Below are 17,363 nucleotides of genomic sequence, written 5' to 3' on the forward strand. Positions count from 1 at the left end.
ATGATTCTCATTAAATTTTTTCTAAAGGAGAATTAGTTCGAAAAAAATTATTTTATCTGAATAATTTATATATATTCTTTCTTCTCTTCTATTTACATATTATTTTATCTGAATAATTTATAATATTAGAAAAATTATATTAAAAAAATATATAATAAATTTTATATATTAGAAAAACACTGTACATGTACATATATACATATGATTTGTATGTGTATACATGTATGTAAAGTGTAGAAATCTTTTCTGGCAGATCATTGGAAAAATAATCAAAATTGATGGCAAGTATATCGCACGAGTGTTTGGAACATCGAGTATGTGAATGGCGTAATAAATTGTGTCCCTCTATTCTCCGGTAACCGAATGATTGGGTACGCTTTACAATTTTGTTTTCGATTGAGAAATGCGTCACATTAGTCAAACCGAGCTATATCATGCATGATTCTTTCTCGACTGATGCCAATCGATTGATAATACGAATTGCAACTGTATGAAGAATAAATCGACGCGCAAACGCGTGAGAGTAAAATATAATATATAACATAATCATCTCTTATCTCTTGTCAGTTATATTTTTATTTGACAAAACCGCTTACAAGATATGGAAAGTTACGCTGGATATTGGAAATAATTTGCATAAAATCGGAGCCAACTTGTATTTCGAGATGAATTATATATAAATGGGGAATAGTATATACAAAAGAACGTAAGTACAATAGACTGTACTTAGTACACGTAGGGAGTAATAATGATCGACTTTTGTTTTGTTCGTCTTTACGTAAACCTATTTCGTATTTTCTTACTGTGACAAACACAATTAAACTTTTCAACCATCTTAACGTGCGCGCATTCCAACTTCAAATTAGTATTCGTAGTTATTTAAGGTAATTCGGATTTGTTTGCCGTGCAATAATTAGAAGAGAAGCTAGTAGAACGTACAAGCAGCAAATTAACTCTGTGTAAATTGGAAAACCATTTGTCGAGATAGAATAAAATGATTTGTTGCATATTCTATCATATTAACACATTATATATATTATATAAGAATATATAGCATGGAGTATATATTACATTATATTATATTTATAGTACTAGAACAACACAAGCGCGCGTTACGTGCGCGCAATTCTTCAGTTTTATGTAGAAAAAAATGATATTTAAAAAAAAATAATGTAAAGTTTGTTTAAACTCAATAAATATTTTTTCACAGGAATTAGCTGATTAAAGCGTTAATTTGCTAATTAAATTTTAAAATAATATGTTAAATTAAAATAGTAAGTAAGATGATGTAAATAATAGGTATGTTATGATATCTTATTCTCGATTCATATTTTTTGACAGAAATCAGCTGATAACTGTCAAAAATATTAATCGAGTTTAAAGTATTATAATTATAACATATTATTTTAACATATTATTATTTTAAAAATTAATTAGCAAATTAACGCTTTAATCAGCTGATTACTGTCAAAAAATATTAACAAAGCAAAAATTTGCTAATTAAATATTTTAGCTTACATATTTACATCGTGTATGTTATAATGCGAAATAATATGTATATACATAATTTGAATATTTTTTGTTTTCAGATCAATGTATACTGTGTACTACAACTCTGCTATTGCACGTATCGGTGAGTGAGAAATTGTTTTTATTTTATTTTATAACATTTCTTAATATGTTGAAAATATTAAAATAATAATATGTTTCAAATAATATGTTATAATATCTTGTTCGCGATTAATATTTTTTGACAAAAATCAGCTGATAATTGTCAAAAATATATTAATCGGATTAAAAATATTATAACATATACCTTTCTAAAAAAGGCATGTTTAGTCGATTCTCGCAAGTATTGTTGCATCTTTTCCGCGATGCTGGACTGTTTCGATTTGCATTGTGCGTTATATTCGTAGCATCGAGAGGCTATCATCGCGAGGATTAGTAGTTTAACAGTTTGTTCAAAATAAAATTAAATAAAATAATATGTTTGAAATAATATGTTATAATATTTTATCCGCGATTAATATTTTTTGACAGAAATCAGCTGATAACTGTCAGAAATATTAATCGAGTTTAAAGTATTATAACCTATTATTTAAAAACTAATATTATTATTTTATTTAATTTTATTTTGAACAAACTGTCAAACTGCTAACCCTCGCGATGACGGCCTCTCGATGCTACGAATATAACGCACAACGCGAATCTTGACAGCCAATGAGCATCGCGGAAAAGCGACAGCAATAAACTTCGATATATGATGCGAGTATCGACTTTACATATCTTTTTTAAAAAAGGATAGAAACAAAAGAGAAGAAGAGAAAGAAAATAATACAAGAAATGAGAATTAAAAATTTATTACAAGATTCATAAATATTGAATAATTAACAATTAATTTTTTATAAAAAAATTCTTTTAAAAATATAATATTCTTGAAGATTACAAAAAATAATATTGAACATTTTTTCTCTTTATTACACATAAATAAAGATTGAAAGAGAATTTAAAGGTGCGCTGCTCTTTGTATAAAACATTTTATTTTTATTTATTGTATTTTATTCATATATTTTATGTTGTTGAATGTTTAATTATTTATATGAAAAAAGTGAGAAAAGAGAAAAATTCTACTTTTCTGTCTAACAGAGGATGATAATAATAATGACTCTTAATCTCATCTGCGGATTATGACATACACGTGGTAGATTAACTTAAATTATGTTAATTAAATGCATATTATTCTAATGAATCACGTAACTTGAGCAAAGTTCAATATCTACATTCTCTTTCTGAGAGGTTAAACTTTGTGCACGTTTGCACTTACACATTGTAATTGATTTTCCCATTTAATAATTCCTGCAATTGTGTTTGTCTCTAATAGAGATATTTATCTTTCTAAATATTTATTTAATTTATCATCTCACTGCAACGGAAGCTTTGTGTCATTCATAGCAATATTTATATCGCGCGTAACTCTTTTTTTTCTTTCTACCAGCGACTAGTAGCGAGCACTAGCCTAAGCGCGTAAACTTGTAGTTTACATCTCGAGCATCTCCGCTCATGTCGCAATATAAATTTTATCTCGCTCCCTCTCTCTCTCTCTCTCTCTCTCTCTCTCTCTCTCTCTCTCTCTCTCTTACCGTGTTTTACCGTATCGTTTGAAAAATTCATAGGAGGACAAAAAGCAGTCTCGCCCATCTTTTCGCGGTGAAAAAGACGGAAAAGAAGGGAACAACAATAATCGAATTTTAGGTCCGCTGCGAGGCATTAACCCGCCCCTCGCATTTACCCTCTCGTAAGATCTATTGTAGTTTCTCGTTGACTCGTCGCGCCGTCCCGTTTCGTCCTCTGTCGCGGTGTTACACAGAAACCGCTAATTAAACTTGTTAAACTTCGCTTCTTCGCGGGAGAGATTTGTAAAAATTAGCACCGACCGCCGCCAGGTCCGAGTACGAGGGCGGCGAAAGTATCTCGCTTAAAACTTTTCTTCCATTCTTTTTTTATTCTTTTTTTTTAGGGGTTGTTACGCGACCCGATAACACGCGACTTGTCACATAACGGTGAAATGTCGGTGAAGGAATAAAAAGAGAGTCGGGATCTGAGATGATGTTTCGTTCTAGCGCATCCTTCGTGCTCCTGTTCGTGCGAAGAGCGATAGCGAGGAACTCTGCAAAGATTTCCTTTTACGAGTACTTCCTTTCTCGAGAAGACGAAAAATACAGAGTGCAGCAGTCGGTTTGCAAAGTAACATAAACATGTATAGGTATAACGTGTATGTACATATATACATAACGTATAAATGTATATGTATTATATATAGATTCAATAGAAGATATATCTTTAAAGATTCTCTCGCGACAGAAAAACACGAGACGCGAAATAATGACGGAAATGTGACGAGGGGGCACGTGTGCGCGTGAGGATATCGAGCAAACATTGTAGATTAGATTAACCGGAACCAGGAGATAGCACATCGACAATCACGATATGTGATTTATCGCCGGTCGTCATCGAGTATCAAAATCACATTTTCGTTTGCTTTACCAAGCGAATTGATAGCGTATGCCGCTGGCACAGATATCGCAAAAAGGAGATGGCAGAGATATCGCAAAAGGCGATGGCAAACAGCGAATGGCAAGTTAAAGTTGCATTTTGATATCTCTCATTGCTTAACACACAGCAATTTTATGCGGATATACGTTAATTTTATATAAACTTACGAAGAGAAATCAAGAGTTTAATTTTAGTGTGAGACAGATTTTCTTCTTTAGACTTAAAGAGTTTTTACAGGAATAATTTTTTTATGAACGTTTTATTCTTTCATTGCATCCCTTTTTGATATATCTAATATTAAACATTTTTTTTTTATTAAATCGTAAATTAGAATTTTAAGAACTTAAATAAAATTTAGCTAGTTTTAGAAAATTAATTCACGCAAATTATATTAATTTTAATCTATAAAGAAGAATATTTTAACTGAAAATGACTTTAATTTGCGAATCTTGTGATATATTTTTCATTCTTAGAATATTTCCTTTTTTCAAATATTATGCTGTAAACTTTTATCAAGCTAACGAACATATCTGAATTACTGGTGTTTCGATAGATTCAAAGATTCGAAAAAAGTCAAAACGTCTATCAACGAATTGAAGGCATTAGATGATAAATGCAGAAGTATGAGAATAAATCTGTTTTATCAGATATAAAAAGGCTAATAAGAGAGCCAGGCGCGCAACAAATTTGTTTTTAAATTCCTCTAATTATTTTGAACGTTTTGGTCTTTCCTTTGGACCATCTTCGACATATCGATTAGTAAAAAAATCTACGTGTCTTGAGGCTGATTCAAAGGAAAGACCGAAACATTCAAAATAATTAAAGAGAAATTTACAACGCAATTTTCTTGCGCCTAATATCCGCGCCTAGCTCTCATTAGTCTTTCTGATTTTGTATTTATGTACATATCAGAGCTTTTTCAATTTATTATTTAAATCTGTTTACTTATAATTAGATACTTAATACAGAAATAAATATCTCGTTGCTCTCTCGAGACCATCGATTTATATTTATAACAAAAGGTACACGATTAATATAAAGCATATTTTTTATTTGATGAAATTCTATTTGCGCCAGAAATTTTAAAAGCCTTTCCCAAATTAGTTTTATGATTTTACTCTGCAGGCATTATTGGCTTAATAATTGGCAATTAATATGCATGAAATAAAAAAGTAAGATATTACTCACGTTCTAAGCTTTACGATTGAGTCCATTGAAAATAATTGCGTTGCTTGATACTAATAGATTTCATCCAGACGGGCATTATACTGTAACAAAAAAATGAAAATGATTAATTTATCTGATAATACATGGTGATTCAATTTAATTATCAATACGGTAAAGCATGTCAAATAAGCTATAATTTCCTAGAAAAACACTTTTAGTTTCAAGATATATTTGGGTCTTCGTTATTTGAACGATATCAAGCCGAAATGGCGTTTCTGACATTTGCCCAAAGGTCAATTTCAATGCGTAAGGACGGCTTAAGTAAAAAATAAGTGGGTCGACGGACTATTCTATCCGTGAAAGGTCTCCTTGATAAATTTGGTAGTGGATTTCTGAATTGGCGACCGTATTTTACGAGTATATCAAAGGCTGACAGTGGCCCTCTATCGGGGCTGTTTTCTTTTTTCGTGCCATACGTGAAACCGCTCGAACGCGCAGATACTAGAAAGAGATACGGATGGTAAATGTGTCGAAAGCGATCTCTATTCACGCACTCGTTGCTTCGAATTGTGAAAAAATAACGCAGCACGCTATTTGACGTGGGAGTTTGTCGGATGATCGGATGATTTTTCAATTTTGTGACGCGGATTAAGTTCTTGACGCTACTCGCGTGTCTGTTTAATGCGATTTATAGCGCTTTGCTCGAAATGTTGTTTTAATATCTCTTCGCGACGCAGTGACAAAAAATTTTAAAAAGAAGAAAAAAGAATTTCCCTCCAACATAGGTACAATTTTCTCCGGTGCGGCGAAAATGTGCGGCGAATTTTCGCGCGATATACGAGAAACTTACTCTAAAGTTTCCCTTGCTTAACGTCTATTTGGCATGCCTCCTGCCTGTATTTTCGGCGATGCGAATAAGAAGAAGAAGGACGGGACGGTGTTGCCGGAACGAGAAAATCGGCCAGGAGTGAAATTATTCTCAACACCTGTTCCCACGGGGAGTATAATGCGACATATATTTTTATCCAGCCCGCGCTCGGGATAAATCAAGTGCTTGCGAAGAAATAAGATTTTCCCGTCCTGCCCTAACTCAAGTTTACTGCCCCGTATACGGGCTACCGTGTCTTAACTCGATACCTCTCTTTCCGAAAAAGAACGATCGTTCATCGTGTAAAAATTACACAAAAGTGGCTAAAGATAGTTTTCAGTGAGAGACCGGATTTACATATAAACTTCTTTATCACAACGCTTATACGTGGCGTTTAAGAAGTTCAAACACCTGGTGCTTTTTTTCTCGATCGTCGAAGAAGGCAACAAGCGAAAGAAGGAGTAGCATAGGATAAGGCGGCGAATGAGAGAAAAATAGGGCAGAAGGAGGACGTAGAGAGAGGGTTGCTCTCGCGATAGAAGGACAGTCGGAGTGCAAGCAAAAGTTACGGTTGGATAAAAAGCAGTTCGAGAGTCGAGTTCGTGCTCGATTTGGCTCCGAAACTTGTGTGCGCGGCACTACTTTATATATCGCTATAAATATTACACGGAAACTGGAACGTTTTAAAGAAAAAAAGAGAAAGAAAGGAAAGCCTCAAACACTATCTCTCGCTCTCTTCCTCTCTTTGCGCCTCTACATGTTCCCATTCCGTTTCCCCTCGAGATCCTGGACAATTTCGTGCTAAGACACGGAATTTATTGCGCTATACTCGCGAGTTTTCTGTTTTATTGCGGAATCTCTTCCTTTCTCAGACAAAACGACGAACTCGGGCTCTCCTTTTATCTAACGCGGAATATCGCGTTACCTTCCAAATCCGAATTTACCACTGAAAAGCGTCCTTCCTTAGTCGACCCGAGCGACCCGAATGTATCCGCGTTATATTTAGTAAATCAATCGCAGCTAGGGATATAGGATGTTCTTTAAGCACATGATAATGTCAAATGGAAACATCGATATTTTTGAACGTATACCAATAATGTTCAATTATAAAGTCCCCGGCGCGCGCGCGTACATAAAATATTTACTTGGAATCAATTATATTTTTACATCGCGATATAAGACGGTAAATGGATTGCTCGATTAAGGAAAATACGTTATCGATAAAATAGCCGATCGTGCTGTTTTCAATTTTCCGTATTTGCAAGTAAATTGACTTTCGGATAGAAGAGAACCCCGCCCAAGGATCAAAGAAAATGATTACGCAATAACCATTTTCGTAAATATTCCTCAGATCCGCCGAAATTACTTTAAACGCGCTACATTGAATTTATTTGATATAATCTATATCAGAAAAAGAAAGATGTTACTAACACGATAATAATATGTGAAAAACATGCTGTTGCACGATTTAATCTCACAGTACTGATATTAATATTACGTGATATTCCTATGCGGTTGCAGTTTTGTCGTTTACAACAAGCAGCAGACAACACATGCTGCAGTGCACGTGACACATTATTATTATTAAATTGGAAAATTATTGCGTTTATCTCAATATTAGAATATTAACAATATTTCCTGCATACATATGGTGACACTGGAAGATATCTCGATTCTAGTAAAATCCGCGATATTTAAGAATATTAAAGTTTGCGTTGCGTTTGCAGAAGTTTTCTAAACTCTCTTATATTTGCATATACTATACCCAGTCAGAGTAACGGTACGAGTCGGTAAAAATAAAATTCAAACATAATACAATTTCCATGCATGTCTATCTTTATATATGACATCGCACTTTGGAGTTTTCTCTCTCATACCATAAAAAGTTGCTGCGGTAAAGCAGCAGAATTTTATAATAAATAAAATTTTGAAAATTTTGTTTTCCAAAACGAATATAACTTGTCATACATACATGTTGCAATAATTCAAATAAATAATTTAGCAGTTTTATGTACATATTTTATATTGGTTCTCTTGGGAAAAAATCTATTTAATTATTGGAAATAAATCGAATGAAAAATTTACGTCGTACATATACACACATATATAGGTTTATTGATATATCAAAATATATACATCAAATATTCGACATAAACAAGATATTGTACTGTGAACATCGTCCAATTGGCAGGAAGCCAAATTGTTATCGATCACGATACTATTTATATTCCTTGTTGTTACTTGTTCGAATATCATCAACACTATATATTGTTAAGCGAAATTAAAAAGTCGAATTATTGAATTAGACTAACACTTTAAGAGCCTAGATGATATATTTTTGCTAATTAGAGATGTTTATAATATTTTTCTAACATTTATTAAACCAAGTTTTATTAAAATTGATCTTTAATGTTTCTGTCATTAATTATGTATTTAATTGATTATTAATGTGACATGTTAATAATTTAAAAAACGTGATGAAAATTACGTATTTATGTATTCTCGTATGTATACAATCGAGTACGAATTATATCGAATCTGAATTGATTAATAGTTTGCGATGCACTATAATAATATTTTTAAAACGAAAATGATAGTAGTTAACAATACAGTCACAGTTTGTGCATGCATAATAAAATAATACATCAGCCCCTTTTCTTGCATTTTTTTTTTATCTTTTCCGGTCGAACTTTATCTTCATCTTTTTTTTTCTCGTTCTCCAGTATAGACTGTTTATATACGTTCTTTTGGCCTCATTTTCTAATAAAGATCGTAGCATGTTTATTGTTGAAACGAGTGCGAATTTAAAAGAATAATACGACGATAATAAATCGGCGAAATTTTGAATGAGAAAAAGTCACAAAAATTTTGCCCTGGATCGATGAGCACTAGAGATTACGCGTCTCATAAATGTAAAAATATATAGCGTATATATAAATACTCGTGACTGAAACACTGTGAGAAGCCCCAGTAAATCCCGGATCATTGCGAAAATTTGTGGAAATTTGTAACGGAAATGTACATGTTTTATATATTTTTTAGCCGTATAGAAGGAAATATACGTATATACAGGTCATAAATCTCGTATCCAGATATACATGGGACGGGTGTAAAATATGTACGTCGCATAATTTACTTGAAAGCTTGTAATATGTCAGTGCTGTGAATAATCGTCCACAATAATTCGAGATACATTAGGGTCGCGCAGAGAGAGTCGCGGCACCCGCGCTTCATTAAAACGCCTCTTATATCAAATGGACACGCACATCGAGGGGGAGGCAACCCGAAAATCATATAAACCGCAAATAACAGAATACAATCCACTTTTTCCGCGATTTAACCCCGCTCGGCGTCACGCGATAGAATCGTTTGCCTCTGTATTCTTCGCAACGTCTTTAGCACGGCAAATTTGCCGGCGATATGCACAAGTTATATCCTAGAGAAACGAGTTGTAATAATAAGTACTTTCCGATGATTTAAAGTCGATCTTGTTACAGATAAGATATGCAGTTTTTCAAGTCTCGAGACGGTGTACAACTTTATAACGTCAAATTTCGAATTAAAAAATCGCGTTTACTACACGCGAATTCTACGCAATTAATCTAGAAATATGTTTTCGTTACGTTCTAGTTGCGCGTATGCGCGACATGATACGTGATTACATTTACGGGAACGATGTGATTACAACAAGGTGCAATAACACACGGGATGCGAGAGAGAGAATCCACATCCACGTCGCGATATCATGTCATATATATAGCACGTGCTTCCCTAAAGTAGAGAAAGCTGCGTTCATGCTTAATCTACCGATACGAAATTTGTCGCTGCAACCATAATCCGACTTTAATTAATAAGCCGCTCTCATACTTAGGCGTCATATAGTTAGCCTAGTAGCCCCCCTATAGCGTTATCGCTCAAACAATATACGACCTTGTACGTCGATATCGAGAATCGCGGAATCTCGGAGGGATTAAATTACTCACGAGACCAAATAACGCACAAGTACGCTTTGCTGCTCCGAAAGAAGCTAGAGACGGAAAATCGATAGCGCGAATCCGCGCCTAAAGTCACTATAGTATATCGAACTGCAAGAAGGAGAAACGGGAGAAAATCTCGGGAGGGACGTAACGTAACGATATTACACGATATTCCAATAATATTATTTACAGTTGCATTATTTACGTGTAATTTTACACATATATACCGGCACAAACACATATATATATATATTTTTTTTTTTTTAAATTTCTTTCTTCTAAAGACAAAGAAAAATTACTATGTTTTTGTCGACACGTGTAGAGGACGTGTATGTACTTTAGTAGAAACACCGTTGGACATTCGATCGTACCGATATTACTTCACGTTGATGTAATTACATTGCACGAAGGAGCATGGTGCATACAGTGGAGCTTGCGAGGCGCTGTTGATGATGGAGTCTCGAAAAAGATGGTAGTTAATATTGGAGAAATCGATAATAGGGACGCGCGCGTGAATGTTGCCTCTGTAACGTACATATTTATGCAGCATCGAAAATGCATCTGTCCCAGATCGGAAGGGAAATCATGGCGGAATATGCAATGTATCAATTTTTACAAAAATTCATATGGCTAATGTATATATTACATATGCATATGTATTATATATATAATATTTTATATATATATATATATATATATGTAATATTATATTATTATATATGAGAGATAAGCTAAAGTTTAATTAAAGTTTCTCGGGTTAATTTATATATTTTTTTTTATTTACTCGTGAGTTCTATTAATGAGACCTAAATTGTATGTATAAATTATGTAGGCAAACAATGGGATGGAGGAGATAAAAACTTTCAGTATGTTGCGTAAATATTTTTTGGTTACCGAAATACCATGGACACATTTTCGAGACGATAAAGCACTCGTTTGTCCATGATATCCATTAAATATTTCACAATTATGGTTGATTGATTTGATTCATTATTATTTTTTTGCGTGTTGCAAAATTGTAGCGTGAGTTTATTGAACAACGCGATACGTCAACACAATATCTGTGTTTAATGACAAAAATTCGACTTTTTCATCGATTTAATAATTTATTCTATTGGACATTGATCGATTAACGAACACGAATACGTTCGCAGAACGAAATTTAAGCCGTGACATTGACGTATTTATTTGTTGATTGTCATTTAGTCAGTCATAAAGTAAATTCTGAGAATGTGGTGTAATTTTAATCTACTCCTCTTTCTTTATTCCTAATTGCTCTTTTGGCGATCCTTTATAATTAGCGATGCTTTTTATTTGGTTCTTTAATGTCAAAGCATGAAAAGAACGTACATATATACACATAGTACAGATATAAATCAAATTAGCGGATTAAAGCGCAATTGGGGTAATAGAGAAAAGTATCGTGAGATTTGTACATAATAATATTCAGCCTACTCCCCAGTTATTACTGACTAAAAAAATGAGATTAAAAATTTTTCTGAAATGTAAATGAAAGATATTCTTTTATATATACCTAGGTTTTGCTTTCACAGAAATTTATTTATTAATTGGATACGTCAGATATTTAATATGCTTCAATCTAATTTTTGTCGAAGGGAAGCTCGATTCTACCCTCATGAAAAAAATGTACGACCGAGAAAGAAAATTACCTATATACGTATACAATTCTTTTTTTCATCACCGAAATGTATGTAATAGAGTAAATTATTCACGTATACAGAATTCCTTCGCGAAGCGAGTGCATCTTCAGTTTCGTTTCCCTTCTCGCGCGCGAAGATAAATGCGAAAAATATAAAGGGTCGGCCTCTTTCTCTCATTTTGCATTTTGTTTCCTTCCTGGCGGTCGCATCGCCGTTTTATCTCCCAACGGGAGGATGCGCCCTTCGCAATCAGTTTGAGAAAGATTGCGAGTAAGTCGTATCGACAATCTCAACCCTTTTCTTAGCCCGTCTCTCTCCTTTTCTTCCTCCTTCTACCCCGTTAGTCTCTCCTATACACCTCCTCTCCTAGAAAAGTAGAGAGTGTACTCTCTGGAGCACACAAAGAGTTTTAAAAATAGCGAAACGAAATTGTTTGACTTCCGTTTTGTAATATGACATCCTGCATCGCGACGATTTACGATTTAACGAGAGTACGAGGAGTCGAGGAAGATCGAATTCCGTCCGTATTTTTCGCGCCTTTGTTTAATATTTCAGTTAACGGGATCAATTTTCACAAACAATCCCAAGAGAGAAACAATACGAGAGAGAGAGTCAACAATTACTATAGAAATTTAATTCAATAGCTGCGTATTCACGATCAGGAAATAATTCCATTTCGCGATTATTCGCGAGAGAAAAAAAATTATTTAGCAGCCATTACGTAGCTATTTTCATATTCTACTTTTGACAATATTAATTAAACGAATGGCGATGCTTCGTGTTACATTACAAGAACAAAATCTCGCTCGATTATTCCCTGAAAATTTATTTCCCACCGTCAGCGACGTTGTATTACTTACTAGGGGGACTCGCTTTGTACTCGTTTCCGGTTGCGGGCGCCTCTTTCACCTTCGCGCTTGCATATCCTGGTCGGACTCTTTTCCTTATTAAAAATGACGTGCGTGCATTTTTAATTATTTATGAAGCCGTAAAGCCCCGGGCGTCTCTCGTTGAGAGCGTTAAATTCTTTAGCCCCTTTAGGTGCTAGTTTACGTTCATTTTCCGTATATCACGACGGGCCCGGGATTCTTTGATAATGGAGAGGGTGACCTAGAAAGTGTGTTATACACCACGTGCCTTGTTGTATCTTGTGTGCTCTGTGTGTCCCGCACACGTGTGAACGCGCGGGTGTCACGTACTATGGCAGATGCTATACTATGCCACGCCAAGCGCGTATACCGTGTATTTACTGCACGTAATACCGTACTTAAGGAACCCCTTTCCCTCCTGCTATCACCCTCTTTTGTAGTATTATTTACGGCGTGCACGCGGTTACTGTATTTAGATAAAGCGCACTCGTTCGTCATTTTATTCTCCGATGTCGGCCGATGCGAAAATTCACCCTTCATCGCCGACGTCATCGCGTTATCATGCCGCAAAGTATTGCAGATGCCTTTCATTTATTAGGTACAAATGATCGAAATGTTAGTGATCATCTTACTTGACAAATTCAGATTAATATATATTCATGAGAAAATGCGAATTTTAAAAAGCGAATCATTGCATTATGTTTTAAAATCAGTGGAAATCAGTTTTTAACGAGAAAAGTTGATGCGTAAAAAAACCGCGCATTTTTTTAACTACTTATCTTTCTAAGTAACTACTCGAATATCGAGAATACTTTGAGGGGGGTTCGCCTTCTTCGTGCGTTTCTTGCTCTGTTTTCATGTACATTTCGATTGAATGAATTCGATCGATAGATTGCGGTTGGGAGAGAGCAGCTCATAAAATTTTATTTTTCACGGCATATTCAATATGCGTGCACATGTACGAGATATGAATATATAGAGTTTTCCGGGAGGGCGAAGGGCGGATAGGAGAAATATATCCCCCGTTAAAATTACGTGACATAATAATTGGAAGTTATACACAAAGAGAGCGTCTATCGCGGAGAGCTCAAGGGGCAAATTTGTCAAAATGAGAATTAGTTTGCGAAGGCGGCGCGAGTTTCGCATAGCATTCTCCGCGATTTATCTTAACGGTTTTCGGACGGATTACCTACCGGAGAGACGTTAACATCTCCCGAGATATCGCGACATCGTCGTCGCGAATAGTTAAGGCTCTGCACGGCGTTGTTAGAATATTTGCTTTCCAAAGTACAATTACGACGAGCTATACGCGCCAGCTAAGAGTCGCAGAAATACGATATTGGGTCGCATATTTAGAATTTTGCGCGTTCCGAATACCGTAAGATTTTGGGAACCCCCGTAGATTTTTTGGGGTATCAGTGAAGTTGGAATATATATATCGCCCCCGGTAAAGCGCTCGATTTTATGGGTTCGCACACGCGAAATACAACGGGGACGAGTTTGCGGAAAATCATTCGCAATATTTGAGGCCGAATGTCAGCCCGCTCTCTCTCGTTTTAAAATGATTTTCCTTTTTCCCCTCTGTATATTGTATGTAAAAGCTATTGAAAACACAGTCGAAGGTCTTCTCTCAAAATACTTCCTCGTATTTCTTTTTTATCTTGAAATGTATACTGGAGATTTTTGGGGTGGAAAATTGCATATTTTAAGAGAGAATATTCAATGTCTTAATACTGTGCTGGAAATATGATGATTGAAAGATGTTAAATTAATTTGTATAAAAGTTTTGCGAAACACATCAAACTTGTAATCTCATCTTTTTTAATATTATTCGTGGATAAATTAAAATAAAAGCAACGTGGTCTTAATGCTGCGGTATTATATATTTATCAACATCGATTCTCGTTTAAATTTCACGTGTGCGCCCGAATTTTCTCCCTTCATTACGATAGCGTTATGAGAGAAAATTGATTCTCGCTATATAATCGATAATTCGCCATAATGGAATCGGAACAATATTAATTAATAAATCGGCGAGAAGAAAGATATGTGCACGTGCAATCTCATGAATGATGCATGCAAATCCATAAAATTTTCATTTTTATTGCGTTTCATAATATTTTAATATTTAATACGTATGGTTCTATCGCGCGAAAGGAATATGATAAAACGCGAAAGTATAGAAGTATGTTGTGAAATATATGTAACGAGTAATAATATGTTTCACACAAACACAACACACACATTATGAATATCGAGGTTCAGCGTAATATAGAGTTAGCAATTAATTGCTTGAATTTTAATATCAAAATATCATTTGGTTTTTAAATAAAGATGTGATTTATACTCCTATATACTCTTTCTCTCTCTTTCTATCTTTCAAATTAATATTATAATTTATTATATATAACGCTATAATTCACATATTATATATTATAAATTCTCATTTTTTTATTATAAATTAATGTTGATACAAATCTCTTATATATCATTTTTCGAACAATTATTTTTTTCTTAAATAACTTGTTTTTAGGAAGAGAATGAGAAAAAGAGAGAGGGAGAGATAAAAGCTAAAAATTAAGAAGAATATAAAATATAATTGCGACTGTGGATAAACAGAGACAAATTACTAGCATTATCCTGATGTTATTCTCCCTTTTTTGGTTTATCATGATTTTGCCATTCTGCTGTTTTTACAGTATCGATAAATGCAATTGTGCTGACAGTTTAACAAGAACAGGAGGCTTTTTGATATAACTAGGAGTGCACGCACATGGAGGATTAATCTGTTTTTATCGCGGATTAAAAGCATCTGCTCTGCTTCAGCTCGTCGCAGACATAACATATCTCTCTTTTGATTATACACCAGAGATCAGATCATATATATATTGTTTTTCATAATTTGGAAAAGCAATTAAAAGAAGGCTTATTTATTATTTAATTTATTAATTTCACGTTTTCACATTATTTAAATATTTATCAAATAACGTTAAATGAATTTTGATCAATTGTGTTTCAAATAGAATAATGCAAAATTACTGTAGAATAATGTGTGACATGTTATCTCTTCAAAATATTATTAAATTCCATTTTATTGCAATCCATTAGGAAATTTTGCAACAAATCGAAGCTGTGAGAAAAAGCACAACGAATTTCGAAACAATCTGCGTGATACATTTTTCTAATTTTACGATATGAAAATAGATAGGGAATATACTGTAGTATTGATACATAACTGGATATATACACAAGTGATCTTTTACTTGAAAGACTTTTCTAAAAATAAACTCGTAAGTGAGATATAAGAGAGATACACTTGGAAGTCGTTCAATAGAGTATTTCTAGATAATTCACTCTCTATCGTATCTCGGGACGCAATAGGTATTACCTTTTGTCTGTCTATGTGCGTCTTCTTGTTAGTAACGCCGCGCTATTCCCGAGATACAATACAGATTTATTTCATCCCCGGTGCACTCGGTCGCTACACCTGCTACAGTCACGATATTCCGTCTGACGTTAAACTTTATACGCTACTTCTTCTTCTTCCTCTTCTTCTTCTTACCCCCGTATTGGAATCCATTCTTCCGGGGTATTCCCTTGGATCCGCTTTCGAACATTTCGAGAACACGCTTTCGCGTTTTGCGAAAATTGATATCCGGGACGTTGAGAGCTTCGTCGGGGACCGATTCCGTTTCTCGGGATCTTAGGAAGGAATTCTGACGCGAGTCGATAAAGAAAGATGGAATTAAACAGATCAAATAGACTTCGACATCGTTATCCAGATAAGTATTATCTTTCATCAGCCGATAATACAATTCATCCTTGCAATTAATTATTTAAATTGCTTTCATAGTTTTAACAAGATTATTATTGTTATTGTTATTATAATGTCCGTGTATATTTTATTTAAATTTTCAATATTGTATTTTCTATAGAGATACAAGAGCGCACTCGGCGCTTTATTTAATATCATTTCTCGCGCGTACGATAAATTCAACGCTCCTGGATTTCGCAAATCCAGTGTTCTAAGATTTCACAAACTCAACGTGACAACATTACAGAAATGAGACACTTTCTGTCTCCACCGCTGCCGGAGACCAAACTTGGCGCGACTTAATCTTTACGCTTTATGCGAGCAGATCAACTTCTTTCGGAAGACAGAAACCTCTAATTAAATCTCTATTACGATTATACAACTATTTTCTTGTCGCGAAGGCTACATTGGAAAAGTCATAAGCGATAAATAGAAAAAATCATTTATGTTGTAAATGAGTAATTAGATCTATATTTATAAAGCTTTAACAAACACGCGATATAATAACTTTTTAATTATATAGCGAGTTTGCTTTTTTTAAAGCTATACACAAGGCGTTAAAAAAATAAAAAAAATAGAATCCTATAATTTTTTATATTTTACATGGTTGGCCTATCTTAAAATATAGAGAATAAAATATTACAGAGAAGCAAATTGACATATATTTTGATATTTATTTGATGTTGTCAGGAAAAAACTTCTATTGCCTTCTACGATTTTCCACGCGATTTTCTCGACTCGCACGTAAGAACTAAATGGAAGAAGCTTGTGATTGACACTCGGTAAATGCGACCCGTGCTTTGGAAGAGGGTTGAAATAGTGTCTTGTTTTTTTGATGAATAAGTGGCCTAGGGAAAGAATCAGGTAATCGTGAAATAATGCAGGACACATGACCAACGCGTGAGATCATTCCTATAGAGAAAATATTTCACCAACGCTCGAATCTACTCAAAA

General features: G+C 34.2%; 1 protein-coding gene and 1 long non-coding RNA gene across 5 annotated transcripts in view; one reads left to right on the forward strand and one right to left on the reverse strand.

Moving 5' to 3' along the window:
* Positions 1 to 17,363, forward strand: part of LOC145936955 (uncharacterized) — a 141,034-nt gene that overhangs the window by 59,309 nt on the left and 64,362 nt on the right. The window contains exon 6 of the long non-coding RNA XR_014425455.1: positions 1,590 to 1,633. This is a non-coding gene — a long non-coding RNA (uncharacterized LOC145936955). The remainder of the gene's footprint in view (positions 1 to 1,589; positions 1,634 to 17,363) is intronic.
* Positions 1 to 17,363, reverse strand: part of LOC145936943 (1-phosphatidylinositol 4,5-bisphosphate phosphodiesterase epsilon-1) — a 129,768-nt gene that overhangs the window by 55,132 nt on the left and 57,273 nt on the right. The window contains exon 3 of one of the 4 annotated variants that reach the window (XM_083039625.1): positions 5,242 to 5,321. The exons of the other annotated variants lie outside the window; for them this stretch is intronic. The gene's annotated coding sequence lies outside the window, so the exon portion shown is untranslated. The remainder of the gene's footprint in view (positions 1 to 5,241; positions 5,322 to 17,363) is intronic. 4 annotated transcript variants of the gene reach the window in all.

The sequence above is a fragment of the Prenolepis imparis genome, unplaced genomic scaffold (assembly GCF_030444845.1).
Source record: "Prenolepis imparis isolate NDT839.2.m4 unplaced genomic scaffold, iyPreImpa1.0 SCAF_6, whole genome shotgun sequence".
Lineage (NCBI taxonomy): Eukaryota > Metazoa > Arthropoda > Insecta > Hymenoptera > Formicidae > Prenolepis > Prenolepis imparis.